We start from the raw sequence: 27,075 nt of genomic DNA, 5'->3' as shown, positions 1-27,075 counted from the left end.
GCAGGTGGGTTAGCAGCTGCCTGACTCTTGACACCATAATTAATTTGTCCTTGTGTCTGGATGACTGATAGCACTGATAGTTAGTGAAGTGATGCAAGGAGGACTATGGGCATCCACACTATACATGTTACATGTAACCCATTTTTATTTCTATCTAAAGAAATTTTAGGCAGCAGAAAAAACTGACACCATAATTTTACATTCCTTCTCAGCAGACCTTGAAAACATCCTACCACTGCTATGAATGCAATTAAGGTCATTCCAGAAGGCGATTTGACATCTATGGCTCAATAATAACTGACTGCTGGGAAAAAAAAAAAATTAACCAAGAGTCTGAAGTTGTTATTGGTCACAATGGGCAAGATTTACTAAAACTGGTATACACAGAAATTGGTGCAGCTGTGCATAGTAACCAATCAGATTATAACCCCAGCTTGATTAGTTAGGCCCCTTTTGAAAAACAAACATCAGTGCATTCCTATGGGAAAACGGATGTAAATGGATAATCATTCGTTTACATTCAAAGTGCAAATAATCAAAGAAAATCGGCGCTAATTCATATATGTGAAAGTATATATATATAATGTGAATTTATTAAAGATGATGAAGATCCAAAAAAGAATGTGCATGAAAAATAAATAATAATATAATGATGATGATGATGATGTTCAATCCAGTGTCACACGTGATAGGTGCACAAAATATATTCACTGAAATCCCATGTATTCAAGAAATATTATAAAATAAAAAAAAGCAATAATCAAATATCTATAGTGATTCTTCAAATGAAAACGTGATTCCAACGTGATTCCCTCTTATCCATAAAGCAGAAATATGGATTACCTTATGCACGTTTTCATTTGAAGAATTATATTGTTATATTGTAGTTGAATGTTATTAAAAACAACCTCTTCGTCTGTAGCCACTGTAATTTTCTGAAACTGCAATGCAATATGGCTTCCTGGAGGTGTTCTGTACACAGAATGTGTACTGAGCATCCCCCAGAAACATAATTTCCTGCTTCTGTGATTGGCTCACTGATTTTCCCAGAAGTCTACACTATGATACAAGTCAGATATCAGGCATCCCCTGGAACAAAAATGTCAATAGGAAGACTTCTAAAGGGATGCATGCCCAGCAGATTTCCTCATTAGTGCTCTGCAGCTGCCACAGCTGATTGATATTTATGAAACCACTCCCATTAGACCCACTCAGTACAGATGAACAAACAGTGATTTCTTCAGAATAGCAAAAAGGTAGGAATCAGCAACAAAAGTTGTTATTCAACCATTCAAAGACCCATTTTCTACCCTCCATGATATTTCTCTTCAACATTTGGGGGATTTATCTGCTAACCTGATTTTGATTGATAGGGTGCACAGGGCTCTAGTCCCTAGGGAAGATAATGAGGAAAAGACATGTTAACCACTTCAATACTGGGCACTTTTATCCCCTTCCTGCCCAGGCCAATTTTCAGCGATGTCACACTTTGAATGACAATTGCGCGGTCATGCTACACTGTACCTATAATTAATTTCTTATTTTTTTCACACTAACCTTTTGGTGGTATTTAATCGCCACTGGGTTTTTTTATTTTTTGCTAAATAAACAAAAAAAAATAACATTTTTGAAAAAAAAAAAAAAATAATTTTTTCTTTGTTTCTTAAAAAAATTTGTAAATAAATAATCTTTCTTCAAAAAAATTTAGGTCAAAATGTATTCTGCCACGTTTCCTTGGGGAAAATAACCCAGATCAGTGTTTATTATTTAGTCTGTAGGAAAGTTATAGTCCACAAATTATGGGATATATATCTGAAAATTGATCAGTCCCAATGTACTGACACCCGATCTTATTTCTTGAGGCTCGAAAACTCCAGAACAGTACAAATATCTGCCAATTGACTCTTTTGACAGTCCAAGGTATTTAGTAAGAGGCGTGGTGAGTTTTAATAAATTGTAATTGTTTTTTTACTTTTTGGAAAATGAAGAAAAACAAACAAAAAAAAAAAACGTGCAGAGGGTTCATCCAGAATTTCTTATGATGAGATGGGCTCTGAGGGTTTTGGTGGAGCTTCTGAAATGGTAGGGCATACAGTGCTGATAGCGATAGCACTTCAGACTGATTTCTCCTAGTGATGACATCCTCCTTATGTGATAAAAGAGACTTGGCCAATTTTCTGAAAGCCCTGTATTTGCCACCAATTGAAATCCCAGAGTGGCAGCAAGTGGAGAACATACCATTGGCACAATTAGAGGGAGCCTGAGAAGTGGATATCAGGAAACCTAAAAAGGCACAATGGGAGTTAAGAAAGGAGACAGCCCCCAAAGCTCTTAGCCATTTGGCTAAGCACTGTTCCTTATCGCCCTTTCATGGGGGTTCCCCATCCCTTTACCACTTTACCACTAGAGCATTTTGCTGTCTTACGTCTGGGCCACTTTTTGCGATTCGGCGCTGTGCGACTTTAACTGACAATTGCGCGGTCGTGCGACGCCGTACCCAAACGAAATTTACGTCCTTTTTTTCCCACAAACAGAGCTTTCTTTTGGTGGTATCCAACCTGTGCGATTTTTACTTTTTGCGCTATAAACAAAAAAAGAGCGTTTATTTTGAAAAAATAACAATATTTTTAACATTTTTTTATATGAAATTCCCCCCAAAAAAGATGTAAAAACCAATTTTTTTTTTAATTTTTTGGCCAATTTGTTTTCTGCTACCTATGTTTGGTAAAAAAAAATCGCAATAAGCGTATTTTGATTGGTTTGCGCAAAAGTTATTGCGTTTACTAACTAAGGGAAAGATCTCTGTCATTTTTGGTGGGTTTTTTTTTAACGAGTAATGGTGGCGATCTGCGATTTTTTTTGCGGGACTGCGACATTGCGGCGGACAGATCGGACCCTTGACTGACATTTTTGACACTTTTGGGGGTACCAGTGACATTACTGCAGTAATCAGTGCTATAAATATGCACTGTTACTGTAAAAATGACACTGGCAGGGAAGGGGTTAATTTTATTGGAGAGGGAGGGGTTAATGTATGCCTGGTGCTTACTGACGTGTGGGGGGGGGAGGTGACTGTGTGAGACAGGGACAGATCGGATGTCCAGCTATGCTGAACACTCCGATCTGTCACTCCCTGTCACTGAGGAGATCCGCCCGCTCTGTTTACACAGGCGGGCGGATCTCCAAACTGGATTCCCCGACGATCGGGGCAGAGCAGCGGCGATCGCCGCTGCTCCTCCCCTGGCCCGACTCCCGCTGTGAATGAAAACAGCGGGAGCGCGCCTCCGGCGGCGCGCGAGCGCCGCCTACAGGGGGAGGAGTCTGGCGACGTAGGTCTACGTCGTCAGACGGGAAAGAGCCACTTTGCCGCAGTAGTACTCCGGTACATAGCGGTAAAGTGGTTAAAGGTCCCTTAAATATGCCTCGCCTTTCCTTTTGTCCCAGAACCCTGTTTTACATTTTTAGCCATGGTGGTCTTTTGGTACCCCAGATGTTTTGGAACTACATTTCCCATGATGCTCAACTACACTGCAGAGTACAGGAGCATCATGGGAAATGTAGTCCCAAAACATCTGGGGTGCCAAGGTTCGCCATCACTGCCCTAGGTCTTCCCTCTGATGATCTACCCTTCATCTAAAACACAGTGGCTTCAGGTGCATCTTGAGCCACCTCCCACTTTTCATGTACACCTTTGAGAGACAGACTGTGGGATCTGAAAGCTAAAGTATATTTGGTTTTCCACTACTTTCAGAATCTATGTTGTCTGGCTTAGGGGTTTCCCCCTTTTGCTTAGGCTGGCCATACATGGGTCGAATTTCAAAATAATTTTCTTTTGGGAATCTTATCTATGAATTTTCGTTCGAATTTCACACCATTAGTGGGCCACAGCAACAGCCAAAAAAGAAATGTGCATGATGTGCAATGAAAAAATTCCCAGAAACAAAAGAAGTTTCCCAGCCATGAAAATTATTTTCTGTAGCAATAGAAGGTGAAATTGAAGGCTTTGTCATTCGAATTTCAAAATCAATGGTGGCACCATTGAATCACATAATGCACGAAAATTCTTATTTGTGAAATAATTTTATTTCGAAATTCGACACATGTATGGCCAGCCTTAGAATAATTGCTAGGAACTTCCTAACACTTTTTTCCACACATGGGTGTTTCTGTGGTATAATGCCATCTCCACTATGGACTTCATGATAACCCATATGCAGGCCTAAAAACAGTGTTTTAAATATTAGTATGCGTTAAGCTTCATAAGGAGGGAGTTAGCTCATTGATTTTAAAGCTGCCCATCTACCCCTTCTACAACGGTGGAGGGTGTCCTTGCTGGATCTCTCTCTCCCACTGTTGCCGGGGGGATTTCCCGGGTGTGGAGACACGTTAGGGATTATTTACTAAAACTGCATGGTGCAAAATCTGGCGCCACTCTGCAAAGAAACCAATCAGCTTCCAGGTTTTATTGTCAAAGCTTAATTAAAAAAGCTGAAGTTAGAAGCTGATTGGCTACCATGTACAGCTGCACCAGATTCTGAGTGCACCAGTTTTAGTAAAGGCCCGTACACACGATAAGAAAATCTGTAGGGGAAATTCATCCGACGACCGATCTGCCGATTTTCGGATTGTTAGTATGGTGCTTTCGACAGCCGACTCCGAATTTTCGGCTGACAAAATCCTGATGTGCAGGCTATAAAGTTTTTGGTGTCCGTCAAAACAACGTCCGATTTTCTTCTCATTAGTACAGATTTCGATGGAAAAAAATGTTAAGAGCAAGACTAGGCATGCTCAGAGACGAAAGAACACATACAAAACAATCCAACACATGACATCATTTCTGAAGTAGAATTCTGAAAATTCGTATGAAAATAACCTCTTCACTTTCCACATCAGACTAGCATGCCACAAAAAACGGACGACAGATTGTTCGATAATCTGATCATGTGCACGGGGCTTAAGTCTCCCCCACTGTTGTATTTTAGGTTTTCTTTTACTTGTTACTGGTTATGGGCTCTGTTCATGCCTGCAATCCACTGAGTCTGTGAAAAATGACTTGCTAGAGCATTCTTTTTGAAGGCTTGCCATGTCTGCCGTTTGAGTGCTCACAAATAAGGTCTCTGTTCTCCTGCCAATTGCAGAAGACTCGTGGCTGGACAGGCAGTATTTTTGCAGGAAACACTAGTTACGGAAGCCTATTGTCGAACTATGTATGTGAGTAACCCTATAATAAAAAGGTAAAAGGTGTAGTCATTGCAATTCACTGGACTTTATCTTCACAGGTCACAGCAAATGAAGTTGACCTAGGGAGCTTTGTGCAACCGTATGATCACTATAGCCAAAATGCATGCCCCCAGCACCTCACCCTTACTGATAAGGTTATGCGACAATAATCTCAATTTGCAGAGGGTTGCCTGAAACACCACAGCTGAACTGAAACATTTCTTTACAAGAAATTAAGAAATTGAGCATTTCTTTACAAGAATATGAGAAATAGAACTCATATTGCTAAATCATAGATTGATATGATGGCGAGTGTTGACATAGACTCTACTGTCTTGTCGGATCATGCACCTGTCTCCATTGACCTCCAGTCTGTGGATAGACATGTTAGAAAATGCATATGAAGGTTGAATGAGAACCTCTTAGACAATGCAGTGTGTACTTTGCAGAAACTTTGCAGAAAAAGTACTGGTGAGGTGTGGATGGAGGCAATCTGGGAATCTTACACAGGGAAGGCACAACTCCTTAAAGAGGATTTTAACAAACCTTGTTGCAGATTCCTGGTTGCAGGTTCCTTGGTATTCTGAAGGAATAACTGTTTTTCTGTCTGTGTCCATGTGCACAGGTGATTCTGAATGGGAGTGGTTTCATAGTTAGCAATCAGCTGCTGCTCCTGCAGGACACTAATGAGGTGACCTACAGGGTCTGCATCCCTTTAGACGACATTTCCCTTTGAAGCGTATCTTACCAAAAATTGCATTTTTGTTCCAGGTCCCCTGCAACAAAAATGCCATTTTTGGCAATCTGATTTGTATCTTAGTGCAGATTTCTGGGAAAATCAGTAAGCCAATTACACAAGCAGGAAATTACATATCTTGGGGGTGTTCAGTGCACATTCTGTGTACAGAATTCCTCCAGGTAGCCACATTACTTTTTATAGAAAATTACAGCGCTGCAAATCGAAAAGGAAAGGTAATTTTTAATACCATTCAATTACAATAGGACTGTCGCGATGGTTTACGCTATATTAATTTTTTTTCTATTTGCTAATTTTTTTCCCCACGAAAGTGAAGTTACCTTTTAAATTTCTAAAAGCTTTAAAAAGGCAGAGCTGGCACATAAGGAAGGGGGTGATATTGGACAACTCCCACTTGACACAACTGTAGATGAAGATTAAGCAAGAATTAGACTGGCAGCTGACTAGGAGAAAATCTCACAAAATTGCTGCATTTGCCCAGGATATTCTAATCTTTGTGGCCAAACCCATAGGCGTGTGCACAGGGTTGGCCAGGTGTGCCTGGGCACACCCTAGTCATCCTATGTGGCACTAAATTTCTGTTTAGACCCCTGATATTTCACTAAAATCCCCTAATGCGACTGTAAATTAAATTGTAAAAAAATAAAATAAATAAAATTGCAAAAAAAATAATAAAAATAAAAACTATTAACACCATCCACTGCCCTACTGACAACGTCCATTGCTCTAATGACACCGTCAGTATATATACACATGCATGTGTGTCACAGCACTGCCGTGTACTCACCCACTCCTGGGCGCCTGCGGCGCCTTTACGGTAGAGTCGCCACACTCAGAGACCTCTCTCCCAAGTCTGAGGCGGTTCCCTCTCTCTGCCGAGGTCCGTGGCGAGCACGCCGTCGTAGCAAGATGGACCCAGTGGACCCAGTGTTCTGCACAGGGAGGAGGTAGAGGGCTGTGGATCTGGTAGGGGGAAGGAAGGTCAGGGACTATGGTGCAAATCAAGATGGCGCTGGGTCCCTGACTTTCCTTTATAGCTCCTGTGTTCCCCACCTACTGGTGGGAGATGGTCGGTCATGTGATCCTGGCTCTCTATTTAAACCAAGCATGCCTTCCAGTCAGTGCTTGGTTATTTTCCTTGCTCTAATAAACCTGCCTTTGTCCTGTTTCTCAGCTTGTGTTTTATGGTTCCTGACCCTTGATCTTCTGTTTGACTCTCCCTGCCTGCCACCTGATCTGACTCCAGATTGATCGACTTCTCTTGCCAGTCGCCTGCCCTGACTTCAGATTGACTGACCTCGCTTTCTGCTTCTTCCAATTAAAGGCCTCCATGCCACCACAGACCCTTCGGCATCCTGTCCCCACTTCCAGGGGCTCCTGAGGGTCATGATTGTAAGGGAGTGCTGTTCCACTGCAATTGGGTTCTGTTACTGCTGCAAGACCCCAGGAGGTTTGTGACATAATAACCAAGCCAAAAATATGGAATCTGCAGGAACGGACAAAGCTATTGCTGCCCTGACCCAACAGATGACAGCTTTGGCCCAAGCAGTTCAGGATCTGTAAGCCAGTAACACCGCGCTTTTACAACGCGAACAGAGAAGGTCTCAGTCCATACCCCTTCCAGATTCACCCCCAGATGCTATCCACAACAATAAAGGCATATGTTGCAACAGCACAATAACGCTACAAAGGATATGCCAACAAGAAAAGGTCCCTGGCCCCCACCTATGTGCCAGGGGACAAAGTCTGGCTGTCCACAAAGCATATGCATTTGTCCTGCCCCTCACAGAAGTTGGGACCATGCTACATAGGGCCTTTCACTTCCCTTTATAGCTCCTGTGTGCCCCACCTACTGGTGGGAGGTGGTCGTTCATGCAATCCGATTCCTGGCTCTCTATTTAAACCAAGCTTCCAGACAGTTGTGGGTTATTTTCTTTGCTCTCATATACCTGCCTTTTGTCCTGTTTCTCAGCTCGTGTTCCTGGTTCCTGACCCTTGATCTTCTGTTGGACTCTCCCTGCCTGCCACCTGACCTGACCAGAGGCGTAACTAGAACCTTCAGGGCCCTGATGCAAGAAACCATGAAGGGCCCCCCAGACCCCTGGCCGGGGCCCTTACCTTCAAGCCCAGGGCTCTTCCCACTAATCCTGGGGCTCTTTACACTCGTTGCATGGCCTTTTATTACGGTCCCGCAGCAGGATTCTTTCACAAGTTCTGCAGTGGGCCCCCTTCCTGCAATCTTGTGGGCCCACTTCCTGCAATCTTGGGGCCTCCCCACAGTGGTGCAATGCCAGGGTCCGGTCGCAAGTGTGACCTTTGCGATCCTGGAAGTTCACCCACTGGTTTGCTACCGGGCCCCCTGGAGCATGGGGCCCGGTAGCGATTGCAACCCCTGTAGTTACGCCCCTGGACCTGACTTCAGATTGATCGACTTCTCCTGCCAGCCGCCTGCCCTGACTTCAAATTGACTGACCTCGCTTTCTGCTTCTTCCCATTAAAGGCCTCCGTGCCACCACAGACCTTTCGAGACCCTGTTCCCACTTCCAGGTGCTCCTGAGGGTTGTGATTGTAAGGGATTGCTGTTACACTGCAATTGGGTTCCATTACTGCTGCAAGACCCCAGAAGGGTTGTGACAATATGTGTATGTGCTTTGGGGTACTCACACTAATGCAATAGGCTGTGCACACCTATGGCCAAACCACTATCGATTATAATGGTGTAATCAGGGAGGCATCATGACATCTCCAACTTCAAGGTAAACCTTAATAAATCAGACATTCTGTCAGTTCATCTGTAACCAGAAGTGGTTGATCAGATCAGAACATAGCTTGTCTTTTCCTGGAGCGTACATGATATGCAGTACCTTATCTAGGGATCAAACCTACTGCTGATTTGCGGTCCCTTTAGAAGGTCCACTATCTACAGCTTCTTTTAGGCCATTGAAAATGGGGTACATGCATGGGATAAAATTGGCTTCATATGGCTAGGTAGGATACAAATTATCATTTTGAATAGTTTGTTAGGATCCTTTCCTTTATAATAATATTTCACTTTGAGCTTCTTAATTACTTCTTTCGCCAGATCGCAGGCCATAATAAACGTAGGAGTCCCCTGTAGAGAACCAAAATCAGTGACCAAGTCTCAGTTTATAGTTTTCCAATACTCCAGCCACTTACTCTTGCAAAAAACACTACTGAGCATAGAATCAAAAAATAAATGAGGAAATGCGGGAGACACCTTAAAGTTATTTTTCAGAAGATCAAAAGGTGAAAATAACCAAACGGGTATGTGTGTTCTCTATTAAATTAGTCCAGGATACAGGAGACATGCTTTAAACTGTATTCTAGATAATACAGAGTTTCTGTCAGGTTGGCTTTCACATATTCAAATACACCTTCTAGTTGTTGGAGACAGAGAACCGTAGAGGGAACTTTTTTCCACCACTGGTGGGAAGGCTCAAACATTAGGAAATTCTGGTGAAAAATACAAGGGGTCAGATCTCAAAAGCTACACCTCAAGGTCCCAGATGCTTTTTCATGCAATGTATGTGAAAAAAAGCCACCCACGTTTTAGCTTCCACAGCATATTACTGCTGAGAAGCTTCATCTTTAAACTGTATTTTCATGGATATAATGGCATATAAATAGAGTATTATTCTTTACATGTTCTGTAGAAAAATCTATTTCCATTTACGTGCCCATACCAGTCTCATCCGCAGGGACTGCAAGCGCTGTTTTCTGCTATCTGGGAATTTTAATCACAGTTCAGGCCTGAATATCAGCTTGTAGAATTCTCCAAACATCACTCACTGTTGTCATTGAACAATCAGTGGCATACAGAGTTGCCAACACAATGAAAATGCAGTTTTCTGAAGAGGAGAGTATTACAATATTAAGTATTTTCTAGTGTCAAACAACATCTATTTTTATCCTTCACAATAAGGAGGACATGAAAAACTTTCAGAACTTTAAAAATGCATGTTACTCAGGCTTCAGGACTTAAAGAAACATGTCACTAGTAGACACTGCAGCTATTCCATACATGCTGGTTGCCTGGCTATTATACTGACCCTTCTCCCTGACTCAGAAGGAATATACAGACCAAATATTTTTACTTGATGCATGCTTTTTCTAGGTCAGTGGTGCAGAAAATATGAAACCAGGACATTGTCTGGCAAAGGAGGTTAACAAAACATTTTTTTCCCAGTAAGATTGCCTTGAAATTGGATTTCAACCTAGATGGATGTTCACTGCTTGAATCCATGACTGGCCTCATATGCTGTATAAGGGAATCTAATGTTGAGATCTCTTGCTCCTGGCTTTGTCTTTCTGCAATCCATTTGTCAGATCCAGAAAAGCTGAGCGATCCTTTGACCAACCACCAGTGACAGATAAACTCCACAAGCTACTTAGAGAAACCAGTCAAGGTGCGGAGGTAAGACCAGCTTGGCATTTTTTGGGTTATGCTTGTCTACGTTAAAGAAAGCCTGTCTTTTGCCTCCCCTCCATTCGCCCATGAGTGGTCAGTTGCCAAGCTCCAAGCTCTGTCATGGGAGCAAACCTCATACTCCCTGTACCTCGGAGTATGGGTATTGCTCTTCATCAGTGGCAAATAAAACATTATAAAGGGAAGGTGAAGATAAGATACTGCAGGGCCTGGCATTAGAGGGAACCTGTTGTGGTTTTTCATGCAGGAAAAACATGGATGTTAGTTTTCAACTGTTTGCAAACCATATCTTTTAACTGCACTTTACCTGAATGTCTGGAGCTGCAAGTTCTAGTAAACTGCAATTTGACTGCATACATTTTCTCTTAGTCTCGGATTATGTGAATAGCTCTTCGTGAAGGTTTATAGGTTCTTGCTAGAATGACTCTTCTATATTAATATCAGCCAAACCATTGCTGCCTAGCAAAGATACTAATTCATGCTGGCTTTCCTATGACAAATGGCTCTGCCGCTGAAGGAGTGTGAAAATTCATGACTAAAAATGTAAAAAGGCCTCAGGAGTATAATTAACACAGTCCAGCCAAAATATTGACATTTTCAGTTTGTGGTCTCTTAATTGACTGATAAAAATACTCAATCGATTAAAATATATTGATTTGTTTTCATGCTGCTTCTTCCAGTGCATTTTTCCCCCTTGTCGTTACTTCCTATAAGCTTTTTCAAACTCAAGGGCTAAGACTGACAGAGGGGAGACACCTTGATCATCATTGAACCCACCAAGATCTGCACAATTCTGACTTCATATGATTGCCTTTATGGAAGAGTTGCAAGAAGAAAGCCATGGTTGAAAGTAAGCCATAAGAAGTCCCGTTTCCAGTTTGCAAGAAGGCATGTGGGGGGACACAGGAAACATGTGGAAGATGGTGCTCTGGTCAGATGGGGCAAAAAATGAATTTATTGACCCAAAAGCAAAATGTGTGGCGGAAAACAAACACACTATCCCCACTCTGAAACATGACGGTGGCAGCATCATGTTGTGGGGATGCTTCTCTTCTGCAGTGATAGGAAGCTGGTCAGAGTTGATGGGAAGATGGATGGAGCCAAATACAGGGGAATCTTAGAAGAAAGCCTGTTAGCCAGTAAACATACAGCCAGAGCTACAATGAAATGGTTTCGATCAAAGCATATTCATGTGTTAGAATGGCCCACTCAAAGTTCAGACCTAAATCCTATTGAGAATCCGTGGCAAGACTTGAAAATTGCTGTTCACAGACACTCTCCATCCAATTGGACAGAGCTTGAGCTATTTCGCAAAGAAGAATGGGCAGAAAATGTCACTCTCTAGATGTGCAAAGCTGGTAGAGACATCCCCAAAAAGACTTGCAGCTGTAATTGAAGTGAAAGGTGGCCCTACAAAGTATTCACTCAGGGGAGCTGAATACAAATGCACGCCACACTTTTCAGATATTATTTGTTAACAAATTTGAAAACCAAGTCACAATTATGTGCCACTTTGTGTTGGTCTATCCCATAAAATACAATTACGTTTTTGGTTGTAACATGACAAAATGTGGAACATTGTAAGGGGTATGAATACTTTTTCAAGGCACTGTATAAAAAAAAAAAGGAAAAAAACATTAAGGGCTGGTTCACACTGGTGCGATGAAGGACAAAGCACATGCAATGTGAATTCAGCCATACAATTTGTTTGGCTGGATTTGCATCCTATTCGGACCAAAGTCATGCCGGACCCTTTTTCTGATCTGCACCAGAATAGGATCGTAGGGGCGTTCACACCTATGCAACCCAATTCATGTCCAAATTGACAGTTTGCACTGCGATATGCGAAATAATCTGGGGTGTCAATTACTTTGTATTGACACTCCTAGCAGTTTGCATATGGCAGTGTGAACTGCCTGCGAGTTGGGGGCGATGAGGGAACCGCATTGAATTATCAGGGTTCCCGCATCGCACCAGTGTGAACTGGCCCCAAAAGGGAACTTGATTGTGTAAACCTAAAAAAAATAAATACATTTTAGAAGTAAAAAAAATAAAATAAAAAAAAAAAAAAAAAAAAACTCACCCTAAACCTTGGCTTTACAATATAAGACAAGAAAATTCCCCCATTAAACAGGACTTTTGTGGCTCAATAATAAACAATTTAGAAAAAAAAATGTACAAACTTTATAATAGTCACATAAAAAGTGTTCTGGTAAACAATATAGTATGGTAAAATTCCACATATAGAAATCCACAAAGGTACAGTATAAGAATGCTTATTTGTCCATAATTTTACATAAGCATCGGCTTTAGGCACGCTTGCTTAGGTGAGGTTGACCTCACTCAACATCCAGTAGGAACACATTGTCCTGGGTCTTCCAGGGATTCTACAAGAAGGCTGAGTCACCATCCCCTGGGAGAGCCGGCTGGAAGCCGAGATGTAGGGTTAGCATTTTTTACTGCTAATATTTTATTACATGTTAGGTTTACATTCGTTTTTATTTAAAGGCGGGGGCAAATTGTGCCGATGTCACAAATCCAACTGCTTACATTTCTTAAACATGTTAAATCAATTTCAAATGTAATTTTTTTCAACATTTGCAAAGCTGCACCCTTTAATAAAATATTACTCATGCATACGAATAAAGGGGTTAAAGTCATTTTTTAATAATATCACTGAATGCTTAAAGCGGTATCAAACCCAAAATCAAAAATATATTGTTTTGCAGATTACCAACCCTTAGATGTGTTGGCTGCATTCTTTTTCTTTTTTTAGGCTTTCTGTTTTCACCTGGGGATCTCTTGTAGCTCATTTATTGTATTAGAGTGCCTACACTCTGGATGAAGGAGCAGAGACACCTTTGGGCAGCAGCATTGTCAGTCTGGGGGAGGGGGAGGGGATTGTTAGATGCATCATCAGATTTAGATATACTAAACACTCCAGCTAACAGTTTTTTAAGCAGTTACAGCAAACAGTTTTGTTATTTTTGGTATAATTGTTTAACATAAATGAATAGAATCTGACCATTATAAGCACCCCAGTTAGGCTACGTTTCAACGAATGCACCTACAAAGTCACGCAATTTCAAGTTCGACTTTGTACTGTGACTTGTGTGCGACTTTACAACGACTTCTTGCGACTTTGATGTTATGAGATTTGTTCAAAGTGACGTAATTCCTTTTCCTGCTGAAGTCATTTCCTCTTTTGGAATCAGTATTGTATGGTGCAGCAAACATGTTGGCTATGCAATATGTTGGGGCAGCAGTCATTATGGCTGCTGTAGCAGCCGTTATTGATGAAGAAGAAGAGGACCAGAGAAGGAGAAGGCATTGGTTTTGGATCCATCCTGTCATCACCCAAAGGGAAGAGAGAGGCCAGTTCAGGATCCTTTATCAGGACCTCCGTGCTCATGAAGACAAATTCTTCAATTACACATGGATGTCAATTAAAAGGTGAGAACATATGTACATGTCAACTTGCAAATTGCAAAAAAGAGATTTTTTTAGGAAAATGTGTATATGCATGGTCACCATCAGGCCCCGACTGGCCATAGGGCAGACCGGGCATTTGCCTGGCGGCCCGGAGCCACCCACTCCGTGGCCCGCTGATAATCAGGCCATACAGTGGGAGGTAAGGGAGCTGTGCCTGTCTCCTCCAGCTGTGGGGCTGAGCTGTGAATTTCTCTCTGTGTATCTCTCTACGTATGTAATTTTGACATGGATAATGTCGATAATTGCCATATATTTTTCCAAACGAGTATTCCGCCCATTGAAAGGCTCATTATAACATTGAGGTAACTTTTCAAACCTACTTTTTTTTTATGTTTTACCTCCTGTGGCATTTGGAGATCCACATAATTATGTTACCCCTATGTAGTTGTGGATGTGATTGTGTTTGCCATGTCTCTTTTCAACAGTGTCTTTCCCCTGCTCCTCTTCTTCCTTCATTTCCTCGGGCACCTTCTTCCAAGATAGTTTATGCATCATTCTAATATTCTTTATTTTCCATTTTAGGCACCTGGCAACTGGACATTCCTTTGCAAGTTTACATTATGAGTTCTTGGTTGGCAAAACTACTGCCAGCAATATTATACATGATACTTGCAGAGCCATCTGGAATGTTCTTAGGGATTTGGTCCTGAAGAAACCCACTACTAAAGACTGGTGCAAGATAGCTGAATTTTTCTGGGACCACTGCAATTTTCCAAATTGTGTTGGTGCAATTGATGGAAAACACATCAGAATAGTGAAGCCCATTGGCAGTGGAAGTAAATTCCTCAACTATAAGAAATACTTTTAATTTGTCTTACTAGCGGTGGCTGATGCCAATTATTGTTTTAGCTATGTAGACATAGGATCATATGGAAGCAGCTCAGACTCGAGCATATTTGCGCAATCCTCTTTTGGAAGAATGTTGAGGGAAAATGGACTGAACCTGCCACCGGACTGTCCACTGCCAGAGACAAACGGACCCCCACTGCCATTTGTATTTGTTGGAGATGAGGCTTTTGCTCTCAGTCATCATCTACTAAGGCCTTATTCTAATCGGCCTCTGACTGTGGACAAAAGAGTATTCAACTACTGCTTAACTAGGGCAAGACGAGTTGTTGAATGCGCTTTTGGCATTTTAGCTAACAAGTGGCGGTTCCTACATACAGCTATCAATTTAAAAATGGAGAATGCAATAAGTGCGGTCAAAGCAGCATGTGTGCTTCATAACTATGTTGCACTTTGTGATGGGTACATTCATGAAGATTCCCTCATGCATGAAATGGAGGGTACACGTTGGAGTGCCAGTAGGGGCACAAGCAATGGTGCCACTGTGCGTGAGGAATTCATGTCCTTTTTCATGTCTGCTGCTGGTTCTGTCCCCTGGCAGCAGGATGCTATTGCATAATGTATCCCACGTTCCAGCACAGTCCAATTTTGTATAATTTGTTGTTTTTGTTGTTGTTTTTCTTATATGTCTGTTTATGTGCAATTGCATTAAAATTCTGTACATATTTCCATTTGTAGTTATAATAAAACTACATTGCTTTATCTTATGTTGTTCTGTGTTCCCAGTATATATACCTATATAGCATAACAGACAGTAATGAAAGAACTCTACAACCACACAAAAAACACAGATTATGTAACAAGAGTATTTTTTATTTTATTTTCTGAAATTATCAAAAAATAAACTTTGTTTGCAATAAACATTACAAATGGTTTGCTTTTTCCAGCACCAAAACCCCAAAAAAAATAAATTAACAGGTAAAAAAAAAATAAAAAAATTTCCTTTGTGGGACTTCAAACAAGACAAAACTGTTGGGCCTTGAATTTGTCATTTTTTTTTATTCTGCCAAAGTAAAGATGGTACTTAACAACACCAAAAAACAAAACAAAAAAAAAAAAAAAAAGCTTACAACTGCTGGTAGGTTATTGGTTCAGTCGACCCACAACCTGAACTAGTGGATGGGCCAGGGTAATCAGTCGATGCTCCATGGTAGTATTGCCTTTCCTGAAAAGGCGTAACCTGAGTGGGTGTAGGTGGCATAAGTTGGTGAGTTTTTGGGGGGCCAAGGGTGGAGGCAATGGGGGGTGGAATTGGATGTAACATGCGGGCCTGGAGGGATACAGCAAATTACTGTAATCATCACAGTATGGGCGGTTTGTTGACGGGCCATACTGTGTACTTGGAGGTGGTGGGTACTGGTGATAAGGGGGATATGTGGGGGGGGGGGCTTCCATACATGCTGAGGATGTTGTTGGCTCCTCAACCACAAAAGGTTTGAGCAGTTGACATCAAAGCTATCCTGAGCACATATTTTTTTCTCTGGGGGGACCTTTTTACACATACCTAAAATTACTGTGAGAAATGCTGTGTCTTCACACATGCTTTCGGTCATTTTAGTGGACATCTCATTGACCACCTGCAAAATTTTCTCCATGGGTTTCCCACCCCTAGCACTTGCCCTTGTAGATCTTCGGCAAGGCCTATGGACATCGTTAGGCCCCCGGTTCAGCCTCCTCCCCGACTGGAGAAACATTCCTGGACATTAGTCTTGACATGGTTCCCTCAGACTCTTCCTGGTCAACAGTGTCTTGTAATTCCTCCTTTGCTGCCTCCTGTGACCCCTCTTCCTCTGGCAAACCCTGTGAGCTGTCTTGCCAGCTTGCTTGGGTTCTGAAATATAATAAAAAATGTTGAATTGTATGACTATTATTACATTTTATATGTAAACTACAGTATATACCTATTGACAACTTACTCTCGCATCTCCAACAACGACTTTTAAAATTCAAGCTCCTGGGCATATGGGACTAGTCTTCTAGACCCAGAATCACTCCTTCCTTCACGCAGTTTACGGAGATACCGGTTGTAACAGTCTTTGATACTTCTCCATCATGTTTGTAATGAGTGCACTGAAAAACAGACAATACCGGTACTGTACAAGAAATAATGGGTGCAAGCTGCAATTTGATAAGTTGCATATATGAACCACTTACATTTTTCTGACCGTTTTGTAGCTAATAAAGAGTCCCAGTTTTCATAATATATGCGAGCCATTTCCAACCATGCTCTCTCCTTCTTCACATGATCCTTGTATAATGGATGTTTGATATCATAGACTGCTGGATGTTCTCTGACAAGCCGGATGATTTCTTCATTGTCATGAACTTGTCGCTTGTTCTTTCTAAGCCTAGGCATGCTTCCTATACAGTCTACCACTCTCCTCTACCATGAGCTATGGGAAGTGATGTGTTTGAGAGGAGCAGAGATCATGTGATTTGGGCGGAACATAAAAAAAATGAAAAAAAGCATACTGTACTTCCGTGCAAGTTACAACAAAGTTGCTTACCTTCAATGAGGGACAAGTCACACTGAAGTCGTCCAAAAGTAGTGCAAAAACCTTTGCTAAAGTCGCTGCGTCTTGAGTCACAGCAGTTAGAACAGTCCTGATTGAAATGAATAGGTTTTGACTTGTCATGTGACTTGACATGTCCCAAGACGCACAACAAGTCGCACTAGTGGAAACGGGGCCTTAGTGTTAGGCCCCTTTCACACAGGGAGTCCGTCAGGCGGATTACGTTTTTCTCAGCGGGGGATTGATCCGCCGATCCCCCGCTGAGCAGGCAGATGGCAGCTGCACGGAGACAGCTGTCAGGTCCCACTGTTCTATATGGGGGAATCGGATGGGAATGGACTGTCTATCTGTTCTCATCCGATCCGATCTGATAATAGGGTTTTCATCCCTCCAGATTTGACGGATTGGATGTCAGCGGACATTTCTCTGCTGACATCCGATGCCCCATAGAGATGCATGGGGTGTCCATTCAGATCCGCCAAAAAAACTGACAGGTGGATCTGAACTGTCTGCCTGTGTGAAAGGGGCCTTAAATGGTTTATCTCAACCCTCTAAGACTATATTCGCACCTGTAATCAGCCTGGTGCAAAATGGCAGAAATCTTGTGATCCCTCCCGTGATCGGTTATCTGCGGCTGCCGAGCCCGTTCGCTATCATGACAGGTCACTGGTGGCTACAGCTATTGCCGGCTGTCCGCACAGCCAGTGACTACCTGCAGTGATCGCTGCTGAATGCAAACTTTATGTAGTATATACAAGTGGCGTGTGCATGGGCCACCAACCACAAAAACCATATGGATCCTAGATGACCTTTAGTAGTGGTGAAGTCTTCCATATGAGTGGCAACTATTGTACAGTAATTGTGCCCTATGGACTTTATATGTGCTGTCTATCGTACTAGTAAATTATTTTTTGGCGTTGTAACTATTGCACTAACTGTGTGTAAATGTAGCCACCAAATCTCGAACCTGGACTTTGCCCTGTCCTAGTGGACTTTGCCCTGTCCTAGTTACCATTTTTTTATGTTTTTTATAGTATTTTGTAACTCTATTCCACTATAGAACAAATGGATTCCCACCTAGGCCTCATCCCTGGCTCCTACCCCTTCTACTTTGTATGTACTTTGTAGGCCACACTACACCCCTCTATTACCTAAATGACTGTGCTCGGCATTGAATTTGTGATGCCTTAAATTCCTAAAGGATTTTTGCTTAAAAATTTGTATTTTTACCCGACCTCAATAGAATTGGACAAATACATCAATTCCAATGCCTTGGCACAGTTCACAAACATGGACTGAACAAAAGAAGAATTATGTTGCACTGGGCATTTTATTTCTGTTAGCAATAAATCATGATGTGATTTCATCTTTCTTCCAGTCGCTTGCCATCTTATTACTGTGCCAGAAGCCAGTCATGTCACCAGAGCATGAAGGATAGACTAACGGTGCACTTTACGCACCCCATCACCAAACTGCCTGAGATAGGACAAAGGAATACCTGTTGGTTCTATGGATGGATCAGTTGGGGTTACAGAGGTTACAGCATTGGTAAAGAAGCAGATCCTCTGCAAAAGAGAAATTTGCATGCATTTACTGACAACCACAATAGTCGTCATTAGCAAAGTATTCATGCTTTTGTAGTGGAAGCACAATATAATAAAGGTTTTAGGGTGACCTGATTCTTTAATGAAAAATTCTGACACACCTGAAAAGGATCAATTACTAAAAACCCAACTGGTGACACCTGTGTGCCAGTATAAGAGTGTCACTACTAGTGATGGGCTCAGGAGTGTTCGGGATCGTAGTCCCAACCCACATGAGCAATCCCCCAGGAGCGGACAATGCACACTGCCAATCGTAGGTACTTTGCGGACCAGGAAATGCCTCACTGCCTAGAATTGGCGGTCAGCAAGGTCAGCTTCCTGGTGGGATTGCCCGGGTGGGTTGGGACTACAATCCCGAACACGCCTGAGCCCATCACTAGTCACTAGGACAGGAAGTGAGGGGTAATCTTCCCCACTCAATCCAAGACTAAAAAGGTTTTGGTTGGAATTGACCAATAACCCAAACCAAATAATTATGTAGTTCTGCCAGGGGAATGCATGACTGATGTCGCTGGCACAACTATGCATACCTAATTTTTTGCAGCAATTTAGTACACATTGAGCTGCACAGATTCCTCTAGCATGATGGCAGTAGCTTTCAAGTTAAACAGGCATAGGGCTGGATATACATCTCAGGAGCCTATAGGCAGAGAACTCAGAAGCACCCGCCCACCCCCCAAAAAAAGTCAGTAAAGACCAACTTTTTATTTCTTGATATATTACTGCAAATGTCTAGGAAATGCAAAATGTCAGTAACAAAAAAAAAACAAAACACACTAAAGTGAATGTTAGGGGAAACAAACGTAATAAACTACCCAATAGATACCCAACATGTCAAACCTTTAAGTGTCACTCCACTTTTGTTGTGGAAAAACCATTCCCATCTGGGTGATCTCTGTACATTGCAAGGATTATAACAACCTTTGTTGCAGATTCCTACCTTTTGTTATTCTGAAGAAATCCCTGTTTGTTCCTCTGTGCTGAGTGGGTCTAATGGGAGTGATTTCATAATTATCAATCAGCGGTGCAGCTGCAGAGCACTAATTAGGAAATCTGTATGGTCTGCATCCCTTTAGATGTGCTCCTATTGGGAGTATCTCACAATTTGTTGCAGGGGAGGACAAAAATCTTACAGACTTCTGGGAAAATTGGTGAGCCAATCACACAAGCAGGAAATTATGTTTCTAGGGTGTGGTCAGTATACATTCTGTGCACAGAACAGCTCCAGGTAGCCATATTGTATTTTCAGAAAATTACAGCGGCTGCAGATTGGAAAGGAAAGATACACAAATAAAAAAATATGTACAAAAGATTTGTAGTTTTGTCCATCAAGTCTGAGTTTACGCATCTCTGCCACTCAGCAAAAGACCTAATTTTTCCATTCTGCAGTTAAGTCACACTAAGTGCAACCTGTAGGAACTTTTTGGGAGTGTCACTCTAAGTGTCAAAAGATGCTGCTCAAATGAACCACAACTGAAGGGGATACTGGTGTCTAAAATGCTCATCCCAGCAGCCTAACAGGGTATACTATATGTAGTATTCAGCTCAGCATGCATGAAATAGTGAAGAGTTGCCTCAGCTCCACCAGAGACCGCACCCCCGCCCCCATGCAATTTACCCCTGGAGTAAAGGAGAAAGGTTCGAGAACCCTGACTTTTTATGCTCTAACCAAGATACATAAAAAACGCACAAAACCCGCCATGCAGACCCATCATCTCTGGGAATGGGAACATATCAGAAAACATAAGCCAAGTGATTGATGCACATTTGAGGCCACATGTGATGAAATTATCATCATACACTAAAGATACGATACATTTTCTCCAGACACTCCATGGAATAATGGTCTCACAAGATACTTTCTTGGTCCCAGTTGATGTAGAGTCCCTGTATAACAACATACCACATGAAAAGGGTATCCTGGCCATCAGACAGGCATTAAAGCCAACAAAGCCGACATGATGGTAAATTCAACAATTTCATTATTCAAATGCTGGAATTCATCTTACACCACAACTACTTTATCTTCCATGGCACACACTTCCTACAGACCTGTGGTGTAGCTATGGGTACAAGCTGCGCCCCATCATATGCCAATATTTATTTAGGAAAATGGGAACAGTTTCTGTCCGATGAGGAAAATACCATATACTCTAGCCACATAGCACTATGGCAGAGATATATAGATGATATATTAATCATATGGAATGGCAAGACCTCATCAAAAAATGTCTAAACCAAATGAACAACAACCAATTTAACATGTTCTTTACAATGCAGTATAGTAAAAGAAAAGATCAGCTTCCTTGATACATGGGTGTACAAAGACACAAACGGTTATCTAAACACAACCCTGTTTAGAAAAGAGACTGCAGGCAATACCATAATCCATGCATAAAGTTTCCACCCAACTGTCCTCAAAAAACGATTCCGTACCATCAGTATTTAAGATTGAGACGCAACTGCACCAACGAAGAGGATTTCAAAAAAGAATCAAACACCCTAACAAAACGCTTGATGACAAGAGGCTACACAAAAACATGCTTAAGGAAAGCATTCAATAGGGCAAATATGAGGGAGCGACAAGAAATCCTATTAAAAAAAACCCCTGGAAGTGAACCCATTCAAACTAAAAAAACAAATAGGATAATTATGAGATATACCAACCAACATGGCCAGATTAGAAAAATTCTTAATTAAAACTGGCCCATTCTGACTGAAGACCCTTCGATCAAACATCTGATCCCCGTACAACCTCAAATTACGTTCAGGAAAGCAGGATCACTAAAACAAGCACTTGTACATAGTGAATATAAGGAGGGCCCAAGAAAAGACCCGTGTAAGGAAAAGGGCACTTTTCCCTGTGGCAGCTGTATTCAATGCAAGGTAATCACCAAATGTACATCTAAGACACTCCCCAATGGGGAATTTTTCCTACCAATGCATTTTGTAATTTCAAGACGCAGGGGATCGTCTATCTAATGGAGTGTGAATGCGGAGCCTATTACGTTAGGAAGACCAAACAGAAATTTTGCAAACGAGTTGGAAAACACATGCTGATTATGCAAATGTACAACTTCTATCTACCACTAGGCAGACATGCTAGGGATGAACACAGATCCAAAATGCCAAGAGGGGGGCCGACTGTAATAAAATCCTACTACAAAGAGAAATGGAAGGATTTGTATCTGGCAAAACAGATTGAATACCCCAAAAAGGTCTAAAAGTCGATGTACTATGCAACAAAATGCAGCACCCCCCCTGTCTCGTTCTGAATATGTTGCATCATTCACCCCTCTTTTGGTGAAACGGGGCTCCATACCAAAAAATAGGTAATAACCCCGTTCAAGATAACTGAGAATTTGGGTGACACCTCCCATTTTTTTCATCCTTCACCCTCATTGGTCCCCTATATCCTCCCTCCATTCTCCCCATCAGCATATCTTAAGCATTAGGGCTATGATATGCTGGCTCAACACTTGGGGGTTGTCAAATCCATCTACAATGCCACCCATTGGCTCCGGTCCCACTAACACCCAGACCTTTCAGCCCTGTTTTGCATCTTGGAATCTAATACTATATAGAATTACTGCTGCAATATAAAGGAAAAAGGGACACTATCTATGTAATGTATATAACTATATTATATGTTGCACACCTGTGAATTACTGTTTATGTACAATGTGAATGCAGATCAAGATCTCTGACAAGGTTCCCCCTCTGAATACTTCCAATTCGCTGAGGCAGCACCCGGCACGGAAAGCCCCGCCAACAAGGCGTGGTATCTGCAGCCAGAAGACTGTTAATCCACCTACATATTCGGCCCCCTCAGGCCCAGGCTCCTCCCTCCCTGACGGCAGTGTCTTTCATCTGTCAGTCGTGGACGGACTCGCCGCCACTGCGCGAGCAGCCTATTTGGAGCATGCGCAGTAAGCCCGGACTAAGCCCTTCCACCCTGACATATAGGACCGTGCTGCGCAGCACTGCGCATGCGCGGCCTATATAAAAGACACCGGGGATCCCAGGAGAGTGCCATTCATCTCCAACACCAGGAGAGGAAGCACCTCCTCCTGGAGAAGAACAGAAGAACCACACCTTCCTCCTTTTACAGCCCTGGATTGTCCACTTTAAAGAAGACAATAAGGTATTTTTAAACTTTAAGGAGACCTCCTACCCTACTGGGTTTTAAACCGGAGGCTCATTGGAAAATTTTCCCTTGTTTTTTGTCAGATCCAGTCATCTACACATGACAAGAAGATCTAACCATTAGTCCATACAAGGCACCTTGAAAGTCAACCTGCCTCTCAATACACCACATTCACATATAACGCCTTAAATAAAACACATGAAAATATTCTATTTACCCCCAGGATGCTGAAAGGAGACCACCAAAGGGCATAGGAATATCATGGGAGAAATCATTTATTGCACCTTTTAAAGTAAGTCTTACAATTTGTAAAGACTACATATCCTTTATATGGAGCAACAGAAACTCCATAAAAACGTTCTTACTTATTTTCCAGCGATTTACTACCTTCTGTACTCCAACCCACATGGGATCTCGCTGCTGCCCTTGAGAGGGAGAAAAAGAGAGGTACCCTATGCGCATTGATCTTAATACATCTGCACAAAAAATACAAATGTAAGCAACTTTGTAAAAATATCATACATACCGTTATCAAATAATACACACTCAACAATAACCAATGTAATTTTAGATATGGTGAAATCCTTGATAAAGGCAAGAGCCGAAGCACGTTGACTTTAGATGCCCTCTGTACATCCAGAAATCGCATGGATGACAGAGAACAAAACTCTAAAAGTCACCAATATCACATAGGTCACTAACTTCTTACTTTCCTTCACTACTCACCTATGGGCCTCTAGCCAAAGTGGAGCACTACCTCATGCAAAATCACTTGTTAAATAATAATTTAAAATAAATATGTTTTATATAAAAATCACATGAATTGCTGAATCGCATTTATAAAATGTAAAATTGCCTAAAATTTGCTTGGTTTGAGGAACCAAAAAAAGTCTTGAAAAATCTCTCTCCACCTATCAGCATTTCGCTTGTTAGCCCTTGAACACTGCAGCATAAATTATTGGCTCCTTGTTCTCTTTTCAAGTCTGAGCTTTACTGTACAGGGGACTGCAAGAGGCTGATTACAAATAAAATCCAGGCACTTACAATTAGTGATGGACGAACATCGGACGGGGCGGATCGCGAACGCAATCCGCAAACTTTCTCAAATGTTTGCGAACCACAAGTTCATGGCGGACCCCATTCACTTTAATGGCAGGCAAACATTAAAAACCTCCAGGTCATATTTGCAGCCACAAAATACTTACTAGCTGTGCACACATAATTTTTTTTTTTTTTTTTCAAGACAAAAAAATGTATTTTTTTTCTAAATCAGCCAGAACTGACAGCAGTCGGTAAATACATGTCAAATACATATAGGGTCCATTCACACGTCTGTAAAATGGGTCTGCATCCGTACAGAGAGTGTGCCAGTTGGGATTTACAGTTCTACAACATACTACCTCAAGCCAGAGCAAGGCAGGAGGGAAGTATTCAGTGACTTGTTGCAGTGTAACAATGTCAGTGGTTCTACAATTTCACAGTCCTGGATCTTTTGGACTTAAGGTCAAGGATTCAGCCCTTCTATTTAGCTACAGAGTATTCTCAGAGTTAGTGAGCATTGGCTGGCGTCAAGGAAGCGCCAACAGGCATTTTTCAGGAGCCAAGTCCCAGGTGTACATAGTTGAAGCGTAAAGGAGTATCCCACTCATTCCCTTCTCCCATCCCCTTTATCTACAATAAAACCAAGATGCTGGAGCTGTCCATGTCTCAGTCTCTACATCAGGGGTGGGGAACCTTTTTTCTGCCAAGGGCCATTTGGATTTTTGTAACATTTTTCGGGGGCTGTACAAAATGATCAACTTGAAAATTAGCCTGTTATATTTGGTCAAACATTTAATTAACTGACCCCTAATGTGATGGCTGGAACTGCTTCTCTTTGGTGAGGTGTGTAATGTTAGCTGATATTGATGATGTTGCTACTCGCAACTGGTTTTCCAGGTTTGCGTCGGTCAGTCTGTTTCAATGCAGAGTGACCACAGCGTGCCCCCTTTCAATGCAGAGTGACCACAGCGTGCCCCCTTTCAATGCAGAGTGACCACAGCGTGCCCCCATCAATGCAGAGTGACCACAGCGTGCCCCCATCAATGCAGAGTGACCACAGCGTGCCCCCATCATTGAAGAGTGACCACAGCGTGCCCCCATCATTGAAGAGTGACCACAGCGTGCCCCCTTTCAATGCAGAGTGACCACAGCGTCCCCCTTCAATGCAGAGTGACCACAGCATGCCCCCATCAATGCAGAGTGACCACAGCATGCCCCCTTTCAATGCAGTGACCACAGCGTGCCCCCCTTTCAAATGCAGAGTGACCACAGCGTGCCCCCCTTTCAAATGCAGAGTGACCACAGCGTGCCCCCATCAATGCAGAGTGACCCCTTTCAATGCAGTGACCACAGCGTGCCTCCTTTCAATGCAGAGTGACCACAGCGTGCCGTACCCCTTCAATGCAGAGTGACCACAGCGTGCCGTACCCCTTCAATGCAGAGTGACCACAGCGTGCCGTACCCCTTCAATGCAGAGTGACCACAGCATGCCCCTATCAATGCAGAGTGACCACAGCGTGTCCGCTTCAATGCAGTGTGACCACAGCGTGCTCTCTTTCAATGCAGTGTGACCACAGCGTGCCCCCTTTCAATGCAGAGTGACCACAACGTGCCCCCTTTCAATGCAGAGTGACCACAACGTGCCGTACCCCCTTCAATGCAGAGAGACCAGTCAGTGCACTTACCTGCAGCGGCAGCTTCTCTTCTGTCCCCCGCGTCTCCTCGAGTCCTCCCACCTCCTCCTCGGCCAATGGCATGGGTTCGCCTTTCGGCCAATCAGGAAGCGGATCTCGGACCCGCTTCCTGATTGGCCAGAAGGAGGATTCGTGTGACAATAGCGAATTTTCATTCGCTATTGTCACACAAACGGGTGGGCTAGAGCGCAGTGCTCTGCGCCCCGGGTCCACCCTTTTCTGAAGCCTATGTTTCCTGTCTCCTGATCAGTCTGTCTCCTCACAGGCAGGCGGAGTGCATTCGATATCACTCTGCCTGTGACTCACACTGTTAGGACGGAGCCGGAACTACAAAGGAAACATCGGCTCCTTCTGACAGCTCCGCTGGCATACACAGGCTCAGCGGCACGGGGGGGGCGGACGGAATGATTTTGCGGGCCGCAGGTTCCCCACCCCTGCTCTACATCCAGGGCCGCAGCTCACATGGGCTGAAAAGGTAATCGGTAACAATGGCAGACCCACATCAGGCCACAGGCCTGGAAAACCTGCTACATTAATAAACTCAGAGTTGAATTAATTTGTGTTTTTAGAGTCTGCTTGGTGTTAAGCTTTAATGTGTCATTAGATATGAATACACAGATTCCCATAAACCCCTTCTGGTGCCCCCCTAACTGAGTCCTAATGCAGAGGCGGTCTTCCCAATTATGTGATCATAAACCTTTCTGGCCAGTTTCTGATCATAAACAGAGTAGGGTTGCCACCTCATCCCTTTAATCCAGGACTCATAATAATTACACAGGTTCTGAGGCTAATATAATGCACAGAAGGCACTAAGTGAGTTTAATTACCACCTTAATCAGCCACAGAACCTGTGAAATGAATATGTGTCCTGGTTTAACCTCTTGCCGACCGCCCACCGTAGTATCACTGCGGCAGGGCGGCTTGGCTGCGCAAAATCACGTAGCACTACGTGATTTCGTGCATGAGCCGCGCTCCCGCTGTGTTTAGACACAGCGGGAGGTGGGCCGCGGGAGGAGCAGCGGCGACTGCCACCGGCCTCCCGCGATCATCCGATAAACTGACAGAAGACCCGCCTGCTTATGTATGCAGGCAAGTCTTCTGTCACACAGGCAAAGAGAGATCAGAAGTTTCAGCTAAACTGAAACCACGATCTCTCTGTGCCTGTTACAGAACCCTTCCCCATTCCCCCACACAGCCAGCAAGAATATTTAGGCACACATTAACCCGTTGATCACCCCCCCAGTGTTAACCCCCGTCCCTGCCAGTGTCATTTAACCACTTTACCACTGGAGGATTTTCCTGCTTTACGTCCAG

The 27,075-nt window shown here is 42.8% G+C and overlaps 1 protein-coding gene across 2 annotated transcripts in view; it reads right to left on the bottom strand.

Moving 5' to 3' along the window:
* Nucleotides 1-27,075, bottom strand: part of KCNT1 (potassium sodium-activated channel subfamily T member 1) — a 659,112-nt gene that overhangs the window by 510,069 nt on the left and 121,968 nt on the right. The gene's annotated exons all lie outside the window — the stretch shown is intronic.

The sequence above is a fragment of the Pelophylax lessonae genome (assembly GCF_965119305.1).
Source record: "Pelophylax lessonae genome assembly, chromosome: 7".
Classification (NCBI taxonomy): domain Eukaryota; kingdom Metazoa; phylum Chordata; class Amphibia; order Anura; family Ranidae; genus Pelophylax; species Pelophylax lessonae.
Note: the sequence above shows the minus strand (reverse complement) of the source record. Positions and strands in the feature narration are given on the sequence as shown.